Source organism: Protopterus annectens, chromosome 10.part0 (assembly GCF_019279795.1).
Source record: "Protopterus annectens isolate FY-2018-M chromosome 10.part0, PAN1.0, whole genome shotgun sequence".
Lineage (NCBI taxonomy): Eukaryota > Metazoa > Chordata > Ceratodontiformes > Protopteridae > Protopterus > Protopterus annectens.
Window position 1 is genome coordinate 422,167,807 of NC_056744.1, and position 19,578 is coordinate 422,187,384.

Here is a 19,578-nt window from a genome sequence, read left to right on the forward strand (position 1 = left end):
AGGAAATTCACCCTGGGGATCACTTCTGTGTCTCTGCACAACAGTGGTACAGGAAAATACATTTCTTGGGTGGCAAATGCCAGGGTACCTTTTTGGCTGGCCTTGTATAGGCCCCAGGGCCGATAGACTAGTACCTACCTATGAACCTAAGAACCTTTGAGCCACACCTAAAAAAGGTAATATGGGGACAGCATGAGCTTTGGCCAGTATTCAGAAGCATAGGGGCGACAGGTGCAAACCATCTGTAGTGAAGCAACAAGGCTTGTCTATCATGTCATCACAGGCAGACAGAGACTGAATCCCCTTTGAATGACACCAGAAGCTCAGCCAATTGTTGAAGTTTATCATCTTTCTGTTATATTGCAGTATGATGTAGGTGAAGGTAAGATGCTACTCAAGGTTTGAACCTGTGTGCGCCAGCATGTGGTGCATCAACCCATATATGATATGGCTATGACCTATGCAAATTTGTTAGCAAATGTGAAAAAAACCTTTGTGTAAACTGTCAGCAAGTAATGTCTGTATTGCACCCTGTAACTCCATATTGCTTGCTGAAGTGTAAAGACGTACTTAGTTTGGATTAAGAACACCGCACTTGCCAACTGTGTGTGTGTGTGTCTCCCTGGGGAGGAGCAACCTTTTTGGAGACTACTCAAACACCTTAGAAGTGGTATACTCATCTTTTCAAGTCCAATGATGTCACCATCCTACAAATATACCTGATGAAAGGTGAAATCCCATTAATGTGTATAGCACATTGTGTAAATGCGTACTGCTGTAGTATCATAATGTAGTTAGGTAGGGGTTTGAATCCCTGTAATGTGTATCGCGCGTCGTGTAAATGTGTACTGCTATAGTATCATAATGTAATTAGGTAGGGGTTTGAATCCAGCACTTGCCAACTGTGTGTGTGTGTCTCCCTGGAGAGGAGCAACATTTTGGAGACTACTCAAACACCTTAAAAGTGGTATACTCATCTTTGTCAAGTCTGATGATGTCACCATCCTACAAATATACCTGTGGAAAGGTGACGTATCAATAATGTGTATAGTGCGTCGTGTAAATGCATACTGCTGTAGTATCATAATGCATTTAGGAAAGAGTTTGAATCTCGCACTTGCTGACTGTGTGTCTGTGCTCCAGGTGTGTGGCACCGTTAGCCAATGTAGAGTGGGGTTTGACTTTTATAGTGTATGACATATCACAATGACAACTGTATGCGCATTACACATGTAAGGTAGCTGTGGGGCAAATCCATATACATACATGTCTCCTCAAGTATTTCATAGGTGGGTACTCTGCTTTCTCCATGAACGCATGGGTTATCTTTGCCAGAGTGTGCTGGCGCTTTCCAGGCCGTAGGTCACTTCTGTATGCTTGTGACAAGCTTAGCCACTGCAATGATCCCTGGGCTATGGCTTCTGTTTCACATCCACTCATCACGGTTTCTATTGAAGAGTGTGCGTGAGGGTTTATGCTTGAGGTATATTTGAAACCTGTTCCAAAGCAAGCAAAGTCTGGCAAAGATGACTAATCATTATAGGTGTGCAACAACCTCTGTGGATCTGCATGCAAACCCTTTATTGCTTATGTGCTGCACAGAGGGATTTCCAAAACCCTTTGGTAATGTGATTATCAAAGGAGAGATGACAACACATAGCTCTATGTATACATTAGTACCTGTTCCACATTTTGGGGGCTACTACCTATGTGGTACTCTGGCTATACTTTGTTTTCTAAAAGTGGATAACTATGCTTTCTTAGGCTTATAGCTTTACAGCATGAGTTTGACACCAGGTATCTATCTGTATGATACCCTTTTGGAGGATGTGTGTGTCATCTGGAGAATAAAGTATAGCCCACAGTATGCATTCTCATCAGACATGGGCAGACATATCCCTACTGTGTTTGCTTGTACCTAAGAATGCTATATGCCAAACAGGAGTGGTCCCAGGACTGAGTGCAGGTGAATACCACTTGTTACTGGCATAGAATAGTACACAGGGGCTGCAAATGTTACTGTGTGTCCTACATCTGTGCGTCAGTTGTCAAGCCATCATCTAACAATCGTTTATGGTCAGTCTGTTGAGGTTATGTTTAATACCAGTATGTGGGATGGGTATAATTTGCTGGTGAGCTATAGCTTGGCTGTGTTGACCTCCACTCCCTCACCTATAGCCTTGTTGACTGGCTTGAAGTCTACTAGGTGTAGGAGCCATGATCTGGCCTTTAGAGAACCTAAGTGGGTATGGTGTAGTGTTTGCAGGTTCATAATGTCTTTGTTAATGAGTTCCATAATGCTGTGCTCCATAGCCTTCCAGATAACATTGGTCTGGCTTATAGGGTGAGAGTTTCCAGGACCTGTTGTAGTTCTACCCTTAATCAATTTATGTTAACATTTGCACTGGGTGTGATGAGGGTGGATAGGTTTAAGAATAAGTATATTAGAGGGTCAGGCCAGGTTTGAAGGTGAGTAGACCATGCCAGATAGGCAGAATTAAGTTGGTTTGTACATGTGCTGAGGAGGGATGCAGAGTATATTGTGAAATAGATGCTAAGGATGAAGCCACCAGGTAACAGGAAAAGAGGAATGCCTAAGATGAGGTTTATGGCTGTGGTGAGAGAGGACATGCAGGTGGATGGTGTGACAGCGCAAGATGCAGAGGCCAGGAAGACATGGAAACAGATGATGTACTGTGGTGACCCCTAATGGGAGCATCCAAAAGGAGAAGAAGACATTGTAGCTCAATCCTTGTGGAATGTGAACACCATTACCGTACGTCATTCCACATGTATGTAACCTGTATAGAGGCTCCATCTGGACAGAGTGTTTAGGTGAGTGGTGACTTCATATGTCAGCTTGTGTATGACACAGCTAGGGACACTGTCCAGTACCATTGCCACTGTGGTGTGGACCTTGTTAAAGAGATGTTTTAACTAGAGTGTCTGTGAATCATCGGGTATTACGTTCTGCAGGTCTGGAAATGTGGCCCTTGTATAGCGACAGGGTGGTGAAATCCACATTCAAGCTGTCTGACAAGGAATTGGCAATGTCAGTCAGATGAGTGTACTTTGTGACCATTTACATTAACTGTGACCCAATCTGAGATTTCCCCTGTAAATTATGAACAGCAGTAAAGAAAGCTTTAGTGTTGTTTTTGGAATCGTTTCCATTTTGTATTTTGAAGCTTGCCTTGTATGTTTATTGAGGGATTGAATTTTCCCAATGATACTGACCAGAGAGGTTATCCCTTCTTGGTATGTAACTCTTTTTTGGTATAACATCACACCTTCTATTATATATTTAGTTTATGGCAGGGGTCCATGAGACTAATGCACTTTTACTGTATAAGTGAGAATTTCTTGTGTTTGTGATAGTACAGTCCATGCAACCCTGTAGGTGAACAGTGTGCATTAATACAGGATTATGCAGCTGGGACAGTGTTAACCTTAGTAATGCAAACCAATGGCAGATAGTACCAACAGCATCACCCACAGCACAGTGTCAACCCCTGTCATACACACACATGCGTACTCAAGTTCCAAAACATGTGCAGTACAATGCATACTGGCCACCAATAGAAACTATGGAGTGTTAACACTGGCCAATACAGGGCATGTCACCCTGCCCATGTGTCCAATATGCACATACATGTAGACAGTGCACCTCCACCATGTTCACAAATGTACACCTGCAAACCTGTGCTACACACACCCCACACTTACTGTCCACTGTATAACACATGCTGACACAACTACACACATCAGCCAAGTGGCACATGGGCAAACAAAACACACTTGGAATAAACACTGGTGGAAACAATACAACATTGTTAATTACAGCTTTAATGCACAATGCCTGCTCAGTTATACCTTCAAGGGTATCATTACACTTTACTGCTGTCAACATGCTACACATTCAACCATTGCTATACTTTATCAAAGTTACCCTGTGCATCAGCACCAGGTTAGCCTATTCCTGCATCAATGTTACAGATGACAGGAGGTGGCACAGGTTTCATCATATGCACAGGGTGTGTTGTTGGTTTGCCAGAGGCCTACACTGAGCCATACAATCGACATGTATGTGTGAGTGTGTGTGAGGGCTATGAGTACTGTTATGGGCTAATGTTGATGTAATGTGTGCGGGAATGTGTTTGCCCTAGGTTTCTGGTTTATGTGTGTGTGTCTGCATGCACACAGTTCCACCATGTGGCTGCCATATACAGGGATTTGTGGGACAGCTACAGACTGTACCTGGCAGGCTTTACAGATCACTATCTCTGGCCATGAATACGGAACCTGTGCCTGGCAGGGGTGCTACAGACAGTATCAGGTAGTAATCCAGACTGGGTACTATCCTCAGAGGTTGACATATGTCCACTGGATCCAGGTCCCTGCTGGGACTGGCCAGATCCACGTGCACATGGTCTTCTAGGACGGTCTATGGACAGACCCCCCAACATTGCTGGGTCTGGGCACTACGGGAGCAGCTGTGACTTGCTGGACATCCACAGCGACCTCCAGCTGCTGATGTTGCTTGCATACATCCACATCGATGTTTCATCCATCCCGCACTGTCCTGACACATGGCCATGACATTGTGGAGGACATCCAATGTCTCACCCTAACGTCTATCAATGACCTCAGTGTAATTACAGATGGCACCTGCTAGGTCATGAATACTGTCATTTACAGAGGTGGTATAAACCCTCTGTGCCCTTAGTCCCTGTTTGGTGTACCACTCCATCTGTGCCTGCACCTCCATGACAGCCTGGAACATGCGTGTGGTTGAAAGAGTTGTGGCATGTCTGCCAGGGGCATGATGACCAGCAGTGCTCTGATGAGAACCCCTGGGCATCTGCCTATGTGGTACCATTCCAGATATCTGGCTATGGCTGTTGTGCCCTGATACATGTGCCATAGATACCACACTGTCCTGGCCAGTGCCAACTGTACACTGTCCCTCAGCTAAGGGCAATGGTGTTGATGGATGTACAGGCAGTATGACTGTGTGCATGGATGGGGCGGAGACTTGTGTACTGTCAATTAATGGCCCATCAACAGACCCTGACAAACCTGCCTGTGCCTCCACACACCAATCCTCATGATCACTGTCTGCCTCAGTGACATCAGGTTCCCTGCTGTACTGAACCAGTCTCACCTCAGCACCTGTGAGAGGAAAACAGGAAACACACTTTAAAACCTGAACATGATGTCAGACCACATGCACACATGCAAACATGCACATGCACATGCACACATGCACACATGCACACATGTGCACATGTGCACATGCACACATGCACATGCGCACATGCACACATGTACATATGCACACATGCACACACAAATACACTCCTACCTAAAGCAGACACACACACACACACACACACACACACACACACACACACACACACACACACACACACACACACACACACACACACACACACACCACCAGCAATCTCAGAACATACACAATAGCAGGTGATGGTGGGGTACAGTATCACAAGCAAAACAGTCATATCACACATGTCAACATGCAAGACATGTGTTGCTCAACAGTATGCAGTGCAAGTGTAGACAGTCCTTGTTACTAACAGTATACATGGCTTTGATGCATGTGTTTTGTTATTAGGTGATTGGCCTCCCCCTGGAACGCAATGCATACATGGACACAACATTGCTGTGCAAGTATTCAAAACTCAGTAATGTACTGTGCACCATAACTCACAGGTCTACATACCATGGCTGGATGTGTATCTGTGTGTCAGATAGGTATCCAATGCTGATTACATCCCCTGTATCTTTAGAAAATAATTGTGGACACAGTTTTAGCACATGCATGATGAGTATTCACACAACACCATCAGTGATGCATGTATAATTGATGGAATACCATTCGTCCACATACCCAATGTACAGTAGTTATGGTGAGTGTAGATCATATTGTGGACATGCCAGTGTCATCCATGACATGGCATGCTAAAACACAACTGCATATTTAAACCTCACACATACCCAATGTGTGTCATATGACCTAGCCACTCAATAGCATCACAAGACATATATGTGTCAGTTGTGCAAATGGTGATTGGTATGCATATTGTTTAGAGGTGCATATGTTTGCACACACGCAACATTGAGGTGTATAGCAATGAAAGCTATGTGTAGTACTGTGGTTACAATAACTGGATGGGGTATAGTACCATAGGCCATCATCATGAAGCATCATGTGGTCACTCAAGGCTACAAATGTTTCCCAAACCAGCACTAATCATGCTGTACCAGAACTGTACTACCTTGGCTGTATTCACCATTTCACAACCAGTTGTTACATGGGTTTGTAAGGAGGGCAATAAGGAACATTCCCTGACATGAATGTGTAGTGTGTTGCAGAGAGTTTAAGTGCCCCATGATAGGCCTCTACCCCTCAGTTATATTATGTGTAATGTGTGGATGAGATTTTGGATACTGGAGTGTGTCTTTACAGAGAGATTGTGAATCCTTTATGTGTAGCACGTTAAAATGCTCTGTGTATGACATAGTTGTGTACGTTATGTGCATGTTGAGTATCAGCTTTCCCCATCCAATGGTCACTACAGTGTGGCCACATTTGTTTGGCATGATCTGGGTATTGCATGTGTTTGAGGCAGCTAATCACATTAGTGAGATGTGCGTGGTGTTACACCAAACATGCACAGCATGCATTATGGGTAGGTGTGTTACATGTGTGCATGGCCTACACCTTAACTTTGACATGCACTTTTCATTTACAATAATAAATGTAGAACACACTCACCAGCATCTGTCCGCTGCCTTGATGTCACCCCAGAGGGACCTACATAGAGATGAGACAGTTTGCCAGTGGCCACAACTGTGGCATTGCTACTGTGTGTTTGCAATCTTACAGTAGAACAACAGTTTACATTAACAGGCCTACAGATTATGTTCCAAATTATCAGTATTGCACAACAACAGGCTCCACATCTTCTAACTACACACTCCACATCTCACATATGCATGATCTACCAATACAGATAACAGTAGTCTACAGATATGCCATGTTACCTGCATGCTTCATGTGTGCTTGCTGGGTGGCTCCAACCTCCATCATGGTGTATGTCTGCTGCTGTTATTGTTGGGCAGTTGCCATGAGGCTCAGGAGCAGCTCCTCCACTCTGGTGAGGGGGGGGGGGTGTGGATATTAACACCACCTCCTGTTGCAAGCTGTTGTCTCCACACATCAGAAGCATGCTGACGGACATGTCCGAGTAGATCACTGCAGTGGTGGCGTACCTGCTGATATGTCCAGTTATGCAGGCCTACCTCATTTACCCTCCGGACAACATCTTTCCACATTGCAGTACACTCCTGCTAGTTCTGGCTAGTTTGTGAGAACATTAGACTGTAGTGCTGAATCATACAGCTAGTAATGATCTCATCTTCAGCACTACTATAGCTGGGATTTCAGTGATGTGCCATGATCCCTGGAAGACATAAAGAAAAAATATGTCTGAGCAAGTCATATGACACGTTTAACATTATATAGTACAGATATCACTGAACTGCCATATAAAGCAACCTATTAGCTAACTGAGAGTGAAACACTTTAACTACCACTTATCACTGCTCACCTCACAACTGCTTGAAAGTGCCTGGCTCACTCTATCTAATGAACCATGTTCTGCACAGCAACAAAATAAAATCACTATATAAGACTATACAAGAGTACCTGGCACACTGTATGCAACACAATGCACCACCTAACCACAGCAGATATACATCAAGCTGATGTGTAAAGAAATAGGTCATCCATCACAATAAGTGTAAGGTCCAGTAAATGTATTACTAGTTTACCACACAACTTGTTAATGGCAAACCCGTGGCCAAAATATGTGCACAATTGGGAATATAGGGCGCATACGGCTGTAGTCCACTATAAATGTTGCTAGATATGCAGTTATATGTTTTACCACACATATGACAGAGGACATGTTACAGACATACCCACACACACATCAGACATAAGTACAGGACACAAAGGTATGGCAACCCAGATATGCTTTACGTGTGTACTATACAGTACTGTGTGTCAGTACTTACAAAACCTTAATCTTGAGGAATGTAATCTGTGATGAATACAGGGACCACACAAAACAGTGGATGCAAGCAATGTGGACATACACCATACTTTGCTGTACAGGCCCAGAGCTTCAGTTAGTACTACAGTACACACATGATTTAGATTCAACATCAGTACCAATCAATAATCATAGATGTAGTGCTTTAGCCTCCAATGACACACCCCAGTTAAAACCAAGGGACTTAATCACACTGTATGTCATAGCATTTTTCTGTCTAGCAACAGAATACACAGCTTTAGCTGGGATCAAAGCAAGGACCCATAATACCATGACATAAACAGTTTCCCACCAAGCTATCCCATAAATACATATCTTTGACGTATTCACAAACACATTGACCATCACAGTCAGTCAGCAGTACAGAGAATCTAATGCAACAAGTAGATGTAGGTGTGTATGAGTATATATGTCTCGCTCTCTCTCTCTCTGTATATATATATATATATATATATATATATATATATATATATATATATATATATATATATATATATATATATATACATATACACATCCATTGGTGTACATATATATATATGTATGTAGGCACATATACATTTCACCTTTCATAGTGGGAACATCAATTATACAAAGGATGTGAAGTGTACAGAAATGTAATAATATCGCACAGTCTTGTGATAAATGCATTGAAAGTGCTCACAGCCCAGGTAGCTTTAGCAGGCCTCACTGGCCTCAACATTGCAAACTGAAGAAATGACCCACACTGTTTAACCACCACATGTCATATACCAGCACTGTATGCTGTCTTGTTTGCCACACACTAAAACCTACATACAAATATGTACATACTAACCTTCACCAACATATATATCTCCAGCCTTCGCAAACAGTTGCAATATGTCCCCTGCTCTATCCACATATACAGATGTGAATATATATGACACATATATATTTCTCCATATGTGTATGGCATACACACACAAGGTCCACACTGTTGTAAATCTCTGGACCTCACAGCTGAACTGTTGGGCCTTGCTGTAACACAAACAGGTGTCACATGTGAACACACACTAACATTAGAGGGGGTATATATAGCTACAAATGCTAGATAAGCATACTAGATTGCTACAGAAGTTGCCAATTCTAAGCTACACTTTAATATGACTATCATGCATGTGTTGCTCTGTCACACCCATGTTTATATAGTGGCAGCACTAATCCCCCCAACAGCCATTGGCCATACTACTGTACAGACCACAGATAACATGGATCAGATTTTTGACATTTAATGCTGAGCTACACATTTCAAAGGTATGTCCCACTGCCCACAGGTACACACTGTATTGTCCATAGCAGTAGTTAAGCAGGACATCTGTACATAGATAAGTACTGCTGCCACATATGAATGGTTCACATTATGTAGACTACTCTTCAAAAACATCTACTACATGCCAGTAAATACATATGTGTCACATACCTTTCCTTTGTATGATTTGTTATTATCTCTTTTTCTTTTTTCTCTTCTCTGTCTCTCTCTCTGTCTGTCTCACTCTCTGTCAGTCTCTGCAATAGAGTGATTGAGTTTGTTGGCAGCGATTGCAGCCTGCTTTTGTAGGTATTTGCACATGAGCATGTGATGGCTTCTGCACCAATTAGTGGCCACCTTTTGCTAATTGCATGCAGCATGCTGTGTAGTAATTGCAGTAATCACTGTCATAGCAACCCAGTACTATAAATTTCTAACTCAGGTAGGCGTGGCCCTTTCAGCTTTCCAAGATGGAGATCATCCTTGTTTGCTGTGGACATCATTGTTTAAGACAGAAGGTTGGTATAGTTCTTATATCAGAAGCCAGGGGTGTAGCCAGTGATTTACATTTTGTACTCAAATCTAAATGTTGCTGCTTCCAGTACACACTTGTCAGTGTAGAAATGTACTCACCCCTCAAAATACTAACCCAAGATACATGGGAGGATGTACTTTCTTTTCAAATTTTAAAATTAACTGCCGTACAAAGCTAGTTATTGAGATGTATTCCTTTGGCACAAGAATTGTTTGTGAACTGCTATACTGTGAATATTCATTTACTCAGTTCTAAACAGTTTCTGCTTTTTTAGTGTTGACATTAGCACAAGCTGCTCAAGAAAACTAGACACATTTCAGTACTGTGAGTAGGCTTACCTACATCCTTGGTAGACCCTGCACACACAGGTATATTCTACATTTGGGTAGGGGTGCAGAAGTACACAGAGCGTACCTATTATTGTGTGAATTTTATCTTGCTGGACTTACAGGGTTGCTGTGTACATGATAGTTTATCAAGGCAAGTCGTCTGTCTGAATAACTCCTAACTGTGGACCTATCCACATGATAGCCAGATAATAGCCTGTTATGTTTTGTCTGTGCACCACACAGGTCTTTTCAGCACTAGAGCAATGGCATTGTTACAGTTGGTTCCTACCAGTACATGGCTACATCCTTTTGTATTTTAGTGTTGTATTCCTACATAAGGGTATGCTTCCGGAACTCCTTCCAAAGCTATTTGCACAGTGTGTAACAGCAGAAAGGCTGCTATGCCTCTGTGTTTCTGCCTCTGCCAGACCTCTCAAACACTCAGGTACATATTTGAACAGACTCAGGAAAAAGCAGAGAAAAAGTCAGGGACACCTTTAAAATATTAGTGTAATTAAGTTGAGACTTTGAGAGAACCAGAGCATATGGATTAATACACCTTTTCTGAAGTAAAAGAAGTGTCTAACTCTTAATTGTTGTCATTACTCATTATGTGTAATTCACCACCTTTCTGTCCAAAGTCAGTAGTTTTCGGAGGGATTCAGATGGACAGAGCTAAATTTTGTTTTAAAATCAGGGACATCCCTGAAAATTTGGGACAGTTGGAAGGTATGGCCTCTGCCCTAAACAGATATGCCAGTGTTTGTCCTGCTGTGATACTATGTGGGGGTTGTAAAGTGATGGTATAACATTATTTCCTGCTAGAATGACTGCTTCTCTTATCACAGTTATGTAATGTAATCCCACAACAACTGTTGTTTAAGATCCACAGAACAAGTTGTGTGGTATGGCATTCCTATTTTTCCTTTACATTCACTCATTCTGATGCATGATATATTTATTTCAGCACCAACTTGTTGTATATCTACCGTGGCTTAGTGTTACTTCATGCAGTGTAGTGTGTACAAGGTCCCGAGTTCGAGACTGACAGAGGTTTTTATTTTGCTGCTGAGCAGAACAAGGGCCCTCACATACAGAGTGACTAAGGCACTTTTAAGCAGTTGTAAGCGGGTCTGCGTGGGTTTGCGAGATGCTTAGCAATGCTTAGCTAAGCACAAACACACGCACACTCGCGCAAACCCGCTAACTACTGCTTAATAGTGCTTACTCCCGCTAACTCCCACGATCATTTCTTTGAAAGAAAAGAAAATGGGGAGATAGGAAAGTGGTGAAAAAGGGGCACAAAGAAGGAAAGACAGTAGGGAAAATAGCTTGGGATGTGCAGGACGGGTGTAGGGAAGGTCCATAGCTGCCCATTTCTTTAAAAGCAACAGCTGTGCATATGGAATACATTTGGAGGTAAATATGAAACCTTCAACCCCTGAGAGAGGGGTGAAGACAACAAAGTATGTTGTAATTCTAATTAAATTACATTTTATGTGTCCAGGGGACATGTGTGCAAAACGGGCAGCTATGTATGGGGCATAATTTTTTTTTTGGGAACAAATTGCCCTTTTTTTTTTTTCAGGTGAGAATGGAATGTGGGGTAGGGGAAGTAGGTATATTTGGGGAGGTAGGTTGGGGAGGTAAACAGACAAGACAAAAAAGATGCATACAGGGGCAGAATATGACACATGTGATGGGTGAACACCATTGACGGGGAGGGATGTTTGGAAATCGCAAGCCCATGAGCCCACAGATGGCAACAGTGGAACTGAGATCTCCACCCATGGGCAGGCGCCACTAAACCTTCACAGCCCAGAGGGTGGCTGTGCTGAGGGCTGTGTAGGAGGGGCAGGCTGACCCAGAAGTTGCGCCACTCGTGCCTCAAGCTGGCATAGAGGTTCTGCAACAGAAAGCTCAATCTCTCTACACACCACAGCCCGGACCATTTAAAGGGTGATAGGTGGCCCTCCTCCACCCACACTTGCACGGAAGGCCGAGCCCCTTCCCCTGCAGCACTTCCACCCAAAGGTGGCACAGGGCCAATGGAGGAGGAGGTCCCAGGCTGGGCACTGGACCTGCTGGTACCAGGTGCCATGGCCAGCTGAGGTGAGACAGGTGGGTCCGCTGGGACCGGCCTTCCCATACGAGCTATGTTTTGGAGAATTTAATAAAGATATGGGTTAGTAACAGTCAACAGCATTCCCAGTTAGTTATAACAGCATGCAGAAGTATTCTCATTAACCCAACACACCAGAGTTTCAACAGTTGAAAAGCAAGCATAACACATGTATATATAGAACAATAGTGGACATTACAACAGCATGCAGGTTTAATTGATGCCAACAGGCCACCAATATTATGGTATCTGAACATGGCAAATGCATAGAAATGAATGGAAATATTTATAAACCAGTAGGACATATGTCCCAACAAATGTTTTGAGATTAGACATACCCATTGAGGGGTGGACTTGCATTTTTTATGCACATACAGTAGGGTGGAAAAGATAGCTCAATTAACAACTTATATATCCTTCTAGTTTACACCACATTCCTATTAACTGCAGTTATATGTCCCTTACATGTATTATTACTCTACCCAATGTCCTTCTATCGTGCAATTGGATTTTGCTAGATCATTATATACATAAGCTGTCTCTGACATACAAACTGTCCAGGATGCAGATGTTACTGCTACATATTTTGAGAGTTGCTCACACACACTACTGCTGAGACGGTACACTGACAGCTCTACTTTCATATAACTATCTAGATATGTTCAGGTGAAATTATCAGTTATATGTTAACAGCTCCCTACATTTCTGGCAGCACACTGACATTTCTGGGGAACACAATATCTGGCTACTCATGTGCCAGATTAACCTGTACATGCTGGGCATGAACCAACAGTTAAGGGCTGTAAATATGCATAAAAGCTACTGGCACTCCCTTCATCCACTTTATATGGGCCTACCCAAGTGTGGGTTAACTAACACTAAATACAACAGTACTGTTTCTAAAATGCAACAGTACAACAACATATCAAAGAAAATCACACAGACGCACTGCAGGAATTATACCTTTATTAAAGATTTATTACACCTTTATTTATTGGGTTAAAGCACTTTTTTGAAGGCTCTCTCATTTATTTTATATAACAGTACATGCAGAATAATTATTAAATAATTATTATACCTTTATTTATTGGGTTAAAACACTTTTTTGAAGGCTCTCTCATTTATTTTATATAACAGTACATGCAGAATAATTACTAACCTGCCTGATGACACAGCCTTTGCAGCCTATCTTCATGGGCTTGCTGATTCATAGCCCGGACACCTGTAGCTGTAAAGTAAATGCAGTGATAATGAGACATACCTATCCATAGTATAGACAAGAATAGCAATTCTTAAATACTTAATACAATGGCTACTTACTCAGTACCGGGGCATTTGCCACCCCACGGGCCTCCTGGATCCAGTGGTCCAGTTGATCCTTCTTACATCGCTTCAGATCAGAGTAATGGTGCCTGACCTGCTCACCAGTCCAAGGAACACCAGTGGCACTGGTGAGATCACAAGCTAGACAGTTCCAAGCCTCTGTTTTGTATTGGGTGCCCTGGTACTGGCCCCACAAGAGTCTTTCCTCATGATTGTGGACAAGGAGCCAAACCATTACTTTGGTCTCCTCAATGCTTCAGCATTGTGCTTGAAATCGAGTGCCTTCTCCAACACCGGCCATGCTGACTGCAGAAGGGAGCTACAACCAGTTATGGCAAGTATTCCCACCTGTGGAGCTTAAATATGCCTCGTGCTGCACTTATTTGTGATTGGCCAGTTTTGAAAATACTCAGCTGTAGGCACACTTGCTTAGCTGATGTTAGCAATGTTTAATATTCCTTTGATAGATATGCGTCTGTTGAAAGTGCATGGTTATGAAATGCTGTCATGGCTTAGTGGTTATGTACTGTGACTGTAGTGCACAGCATCCCGAGTTTGAGCCCTGTCACTGTTTTTTATTTTCCTACTGGCCAGACCTGAATGGTTAAGGTACAGTAAAGGAGGTGTGGCCATGTTTAGCTGACTTTGCTCAACTTTGCCCGACTTTGCTCAGCGTTGCTCGACATTGCCAGACGTTGCCCGACATTGCTCAATGTTGCCCGGCATTGTGCTAGTTTGCCCAATGCGCAGCTCCACGCAAAGACATTGAGCTAGTTACTGCAGTGCTCAGCTACGAGCAATTAAATATAAATATGCTCAATACTGGCAAAATGTGCTTAGCAGTGCTTTACATTGCTTAAAATAATTTACTCATGCATCAGTATGCATAACCATTTCACCTTCCTATACATATACATATATATATATATATATATATATATATATATATATATATAAAATTCGTTCACTACTACATATAACATTTCAATGCTTTTTACAAAACATTAAATAATACATGTCAGAAAATATTTTTGTATACAGATTTCCAACAGAAAATGAAAAGTGTAGTGGTGGGACTCAAACAGTGAATACCTCCTCTTTGTGCGAAGGCTCTAACCACTACGCTATCGCTATTTCACTTAATTTGCATATATTTTTCTTATTAGCCTCTTCGGTGTCTAAACTGCTAACTGTAGCTAAGCAATGGGCAAACCTGTGCAAACACGCGCAAATACGGGCAGCTATATCGGAAATGAAAAAAAAAATTTTTCTTACTTTTTATATTTGTACGGGGTTTACTATATGGGGGAGTTTAGTGTTAGAATGTACACATGTGAACGGACTCGCTCATGTAACTAGACATTTCCAGAGTTTCAAACCTTTTTTGGATTTTTGGACTGATCGGTAGTCCGACACACCCCCTACACTCGTCCACGCTCTGTGTTAGTTTTAGAGTTGAGGCAGCACGCCCTCATTAATATACATGGCACGCTGCCATCTTACTCTTAGACTGGCTTTTCCGTGTAAGACTAATTTAGTCTTACACGAAAGATTAGTAGTCTATTCCATTGCTGTAGACCTATGATGAGAAGGCTTTGAAAGGGACATGTAGCTTATAGTAAATCAAACAATCACACTTAAACTTCACCAATGGTAATATGTGGAAGAATATCAGTAGAGTGAAAGAGAAGATGAGGAAGAACTGTAGAAATGGAAATATTTATACATCAGAATCACAAGGCAGAAGAGAGCACTTTTGTGTATTGGAATCCTACAAAGCAGCAGATAAACCAAGCACAGGAGCAAACAGGAAACATTATTATTTTTGTGGTTTTGTACTGAAACTACGACAAGCTGTGCTAGTCTTACATTGCAGTGACTATCTTTAAGAAAAGCACTTTAATTCCAGTTGTGTAATGCTGAATGGCCTTTGCAAATGGCTATCGGAAAACAGAATTATAAGGGAAAATCTATATACCTACTCTTATCTTTAATTTCCTTTTATCAGAAATTCTGAGACCAAATCCTCAGTTAGCTCAGGATTCTGAAACTGAGATTTTTTTTTTTATATGGCATGGCAGAATGCTGATATGTCAGTAACCTTAACATTCCAAATGTATGACCCTAGAAAAGTGTGAATGATATAAAAGAAAAGACACAATGCAATTTACTATCACTGGTGAACCAATGCCAGCAGGAGAGAAGACCAGATTAAGTAGATATGGCCTGTGATACCTGCTTTTTGCCAGGTTTTATCCATTGTGCCTCCATCATCTGAAATGGAACTTCCCTGAATATGAGTCTCTTCATGAGCTTCATTTATGTTGGCGTCACTGCACTGGTCACTTAACTTTACCTTGTTCATTTTTGTCATTATTGTCTCAGATTGAGAAAGTCATGTGACACTTCTACAATGCCCAGGTTTAATGGGCTTCAGCAGCAATCTTCGCTTTGCTTGGATTAGTTTTTATTAACATAGGAATCAGGGAAGTGGGAAAGGAAGTTAGTGCTGCATTTTAAAGTAAAATATTCAAAGAAATTACTTAAGTACAAATTAAATTCTAAATACAGATTAAGTTAAGCAATAAGCAAAACTTTCAGAATGTATCTCACTTCCAAAATTACAGATGTTTATTTTTTGTCCTTCTTGTTTTCATAACTCACTCAGCATTACTAGAAATGTAATGGCTATTTCCTGCCTCAGCCTTGGTGATGACTTGAGTTTCCTGCTATAGTACAATTTCTTTTTCCTGAACAACTTGCCAAGCTGCTTGGACATTTATTCTGGCTGAAACAGAACAAAAGAGATTTTGTTCTCATTCTCCATGTCAGCAGCTGAGAAAGTAAAAGTCCTAGGGGTTGAAGAGTAAATTTTCTCTCTGAGAAGTGCAGGATCACAATTTTGCTTTGTGCTGGCAGCACATTTTCAGGTGATAGTTCCTAGAGTTTGACTCAATGCCTCAATTAGAGTATCTGATTAAGGATACCTTGGTGAGACTGCAACATATTGGAATTCCAGGTGTAAGGAAAAACCCAACTCTTGAGTCATAAACAATGATGATTATCTGCAATAAGTATGTGAAGGAGACCACGTCAAGGAAAAAAATAACATCATCAGTCTTCTGACAGTTTGAGATAAGGCATCTTCAAGACTGCTAATATTAGGGTACTTTGAATAGCACTCAATGCAAATGAGGCAGTGACTATTTCTACACTGGAGCAGCTTTACTTTGGGCACAGTCTTGAATCTCATGTGGAATAATATGACATTGGAGCTGTTTATGTTAATCATATTACAGATGTGGTAGTTCTTTACCCTTTGTTCAATAATGTTTAACATTTGAGGGCAAACAAAACATCATATGTTGCTTGTTTGCAGCTGATGGCTCTTAAATGCATATCATGTATTTTCTCTAATGTGAGTTTGCATAACTGATTTGATGGAATTACTAATTAAAATGTGGACATCTGCCCTTCTGACTGATGGACATCACTGTGACAGGAGTAATAAAACTGCAGCCATAACTGAACTTTATCTTTTCATTTAACCTTACTATCATAATCACCATGAATGATTGTATATCCATGGCAGTTTCAAAGTAATTAAGAAACTCTGATAAATCTTTACAAGAAATGAATATACCAGGATTAGCTTTGTCATTTATTGAATACATGAAGTCTCAGAAATCACATGCTCACTTATATTAGTGTGAAATGTGTGATTGCCTGACTATGGCAATCACTGCTTTGGAAGCTTCTCCCCCTTTCCTAATGTTACGACCATGAAGTTGTTATGTCATCATCATCATCAACCTCCTTTTTCCCATTTTTGACAAGGGGTTGGGGTGTCATTTTAAATATTGCCATCTCTCTTTCTCTCTCTCAGTTCAATGCTACACTCCTGCCTTCTTCAACACTCATGCCTGATTGTTGCTAATCTCTCACACAATCCATCCATCTCTTTGCTGGATGCCCACATTTCCTTTTGCCTTTTTCCTATCTGTCCCAACTCTTATTTACCTGTATATATATATATATATATATATATATATATATATATATATATATATATATATATATTTATACATATATGTATGTATATGTTTAGGGGGAGTGGTGGCTTGTTTCGTCATGTAGGGTGTGCAAGAGGTCTTGCCTCCTAGGAAAAGCATTTGTTTTGAACTGTCTTGCTACTTTTTAAGGTTGGTAGATGCAAATATTTATGATACTGTGGATTGTTTTGTGATTTCTCACAGTAGAAATGTTAGCATCATTTCTATCAAGCTCATCAAAAATCTTCAAACTGTGTTTTGCAGTCCTATGTATTGCCTTACTCTGTACGCTGTTTCTTTGGCTTTACTATTTGCACTGTATAAATATGTAAATCCATGCCAGTATGAACATGTGAACCATTACCTTGCAATCATGCAAGCCATTTTATGTGGGACATCATGAACCACTGTCTAAAGGACTCTATAAATCACTTTCTGTGAGTGTGCTGGACCATCTATTGCACTGCTCCTGCATTTGCTTACTCATTATTTGCTGACCCATGTACATCAATTTACATGCTGACCTTCTTAATGTGTTACACTGCTGAACTGACATGATTTGAAGCAATAAGGTAGATTGTCTGTATTTCTGTGCATCACAACATAATTTAATCAAACTATGTCAGCATGTGCAGGGAATAAGTTGATGGTGAATGTTACAGACAAGGAATTTCTTAAGTCCAAGTAGTTAAATGAGCTCTCAGTAAATGGTGTTGAACTTAGTTATATTATCTAACTTAAATGTGATAGACATGCAACTTATGTGCAGTTTTTCAGTTGAGTGATTTTTACATTGGTGTACTTGTTGAATTTCTGAGCTCAATAAAAATAATGTGCACACAGTCTGCAAACATGAGTCTACAGAACTCAGAGATAAATTATTAATTGTGATATACAAGTCAATTTCAGTGCTGGTCAGATTTTCACAAAGATCATTATTAACTGGTTTCAGCTAAATGCATGACAGATTCCTGTCCTTTCTTTGTAGACTTGCACAATGTAAAAAAATGACGAGCTTGACCACATTTGAGGTAGTTACTGGAATCTATTACAAGTTGGAAATGACTGCTTGCCATGATGATGACCACACTTTGAATAACATGGCTGCTACCACATCAAGTGCCCTTCATGTTTAATGGCCAGCAGTCTCATGGATTAGTGAAATTTTCTTTTTTGCTATACTAATACTTGCATTTCCCACATTGCTTGTTGACTTTACAGTAGTATGCACACTGTTTCCACCAGATTGCTTTCATCTTCATGTTGCACATGTCTAAGCCGACAGCTAACTCTTACATTTAAATGCTGGATAATTCTTCTGGTCTACACATAATCACAGCTTTGTCCAGTGGCAAATCCATTTCAGAGTAATGATTCCTTTTCATATACCAGATACAGTTTTGTCTCTCAGCAATGAATCATGTAAATCACCAAACTCACAAACTCCTACTGTTTAGCATTGTATCCTAAATCAGTCACATGCACAGTAACAGGCTTTCATACTCCAAATTCATGTAACAAATATGACTATATGATATTTTTTTGGTTTGTGGTACTGCTGGACATTCATTTTTATGGTAAACCACACTGTTAAATAAAATAAAAAAAAAAACAGAAAGTTTTATAACATTAGCACTTGCCAAGTATAAAAGGGTAGTAATATGAACGTTTCTAATATTTAAAAACAAGGTAGATATGAGGATATAAAAACTGAAATTCTGCATTCACAGCTTTAAAGTTTCCTTGAAGAATCAATAATACTGCTATTGATAGTTGAAGTACTGAGGCCACGATAAGTCT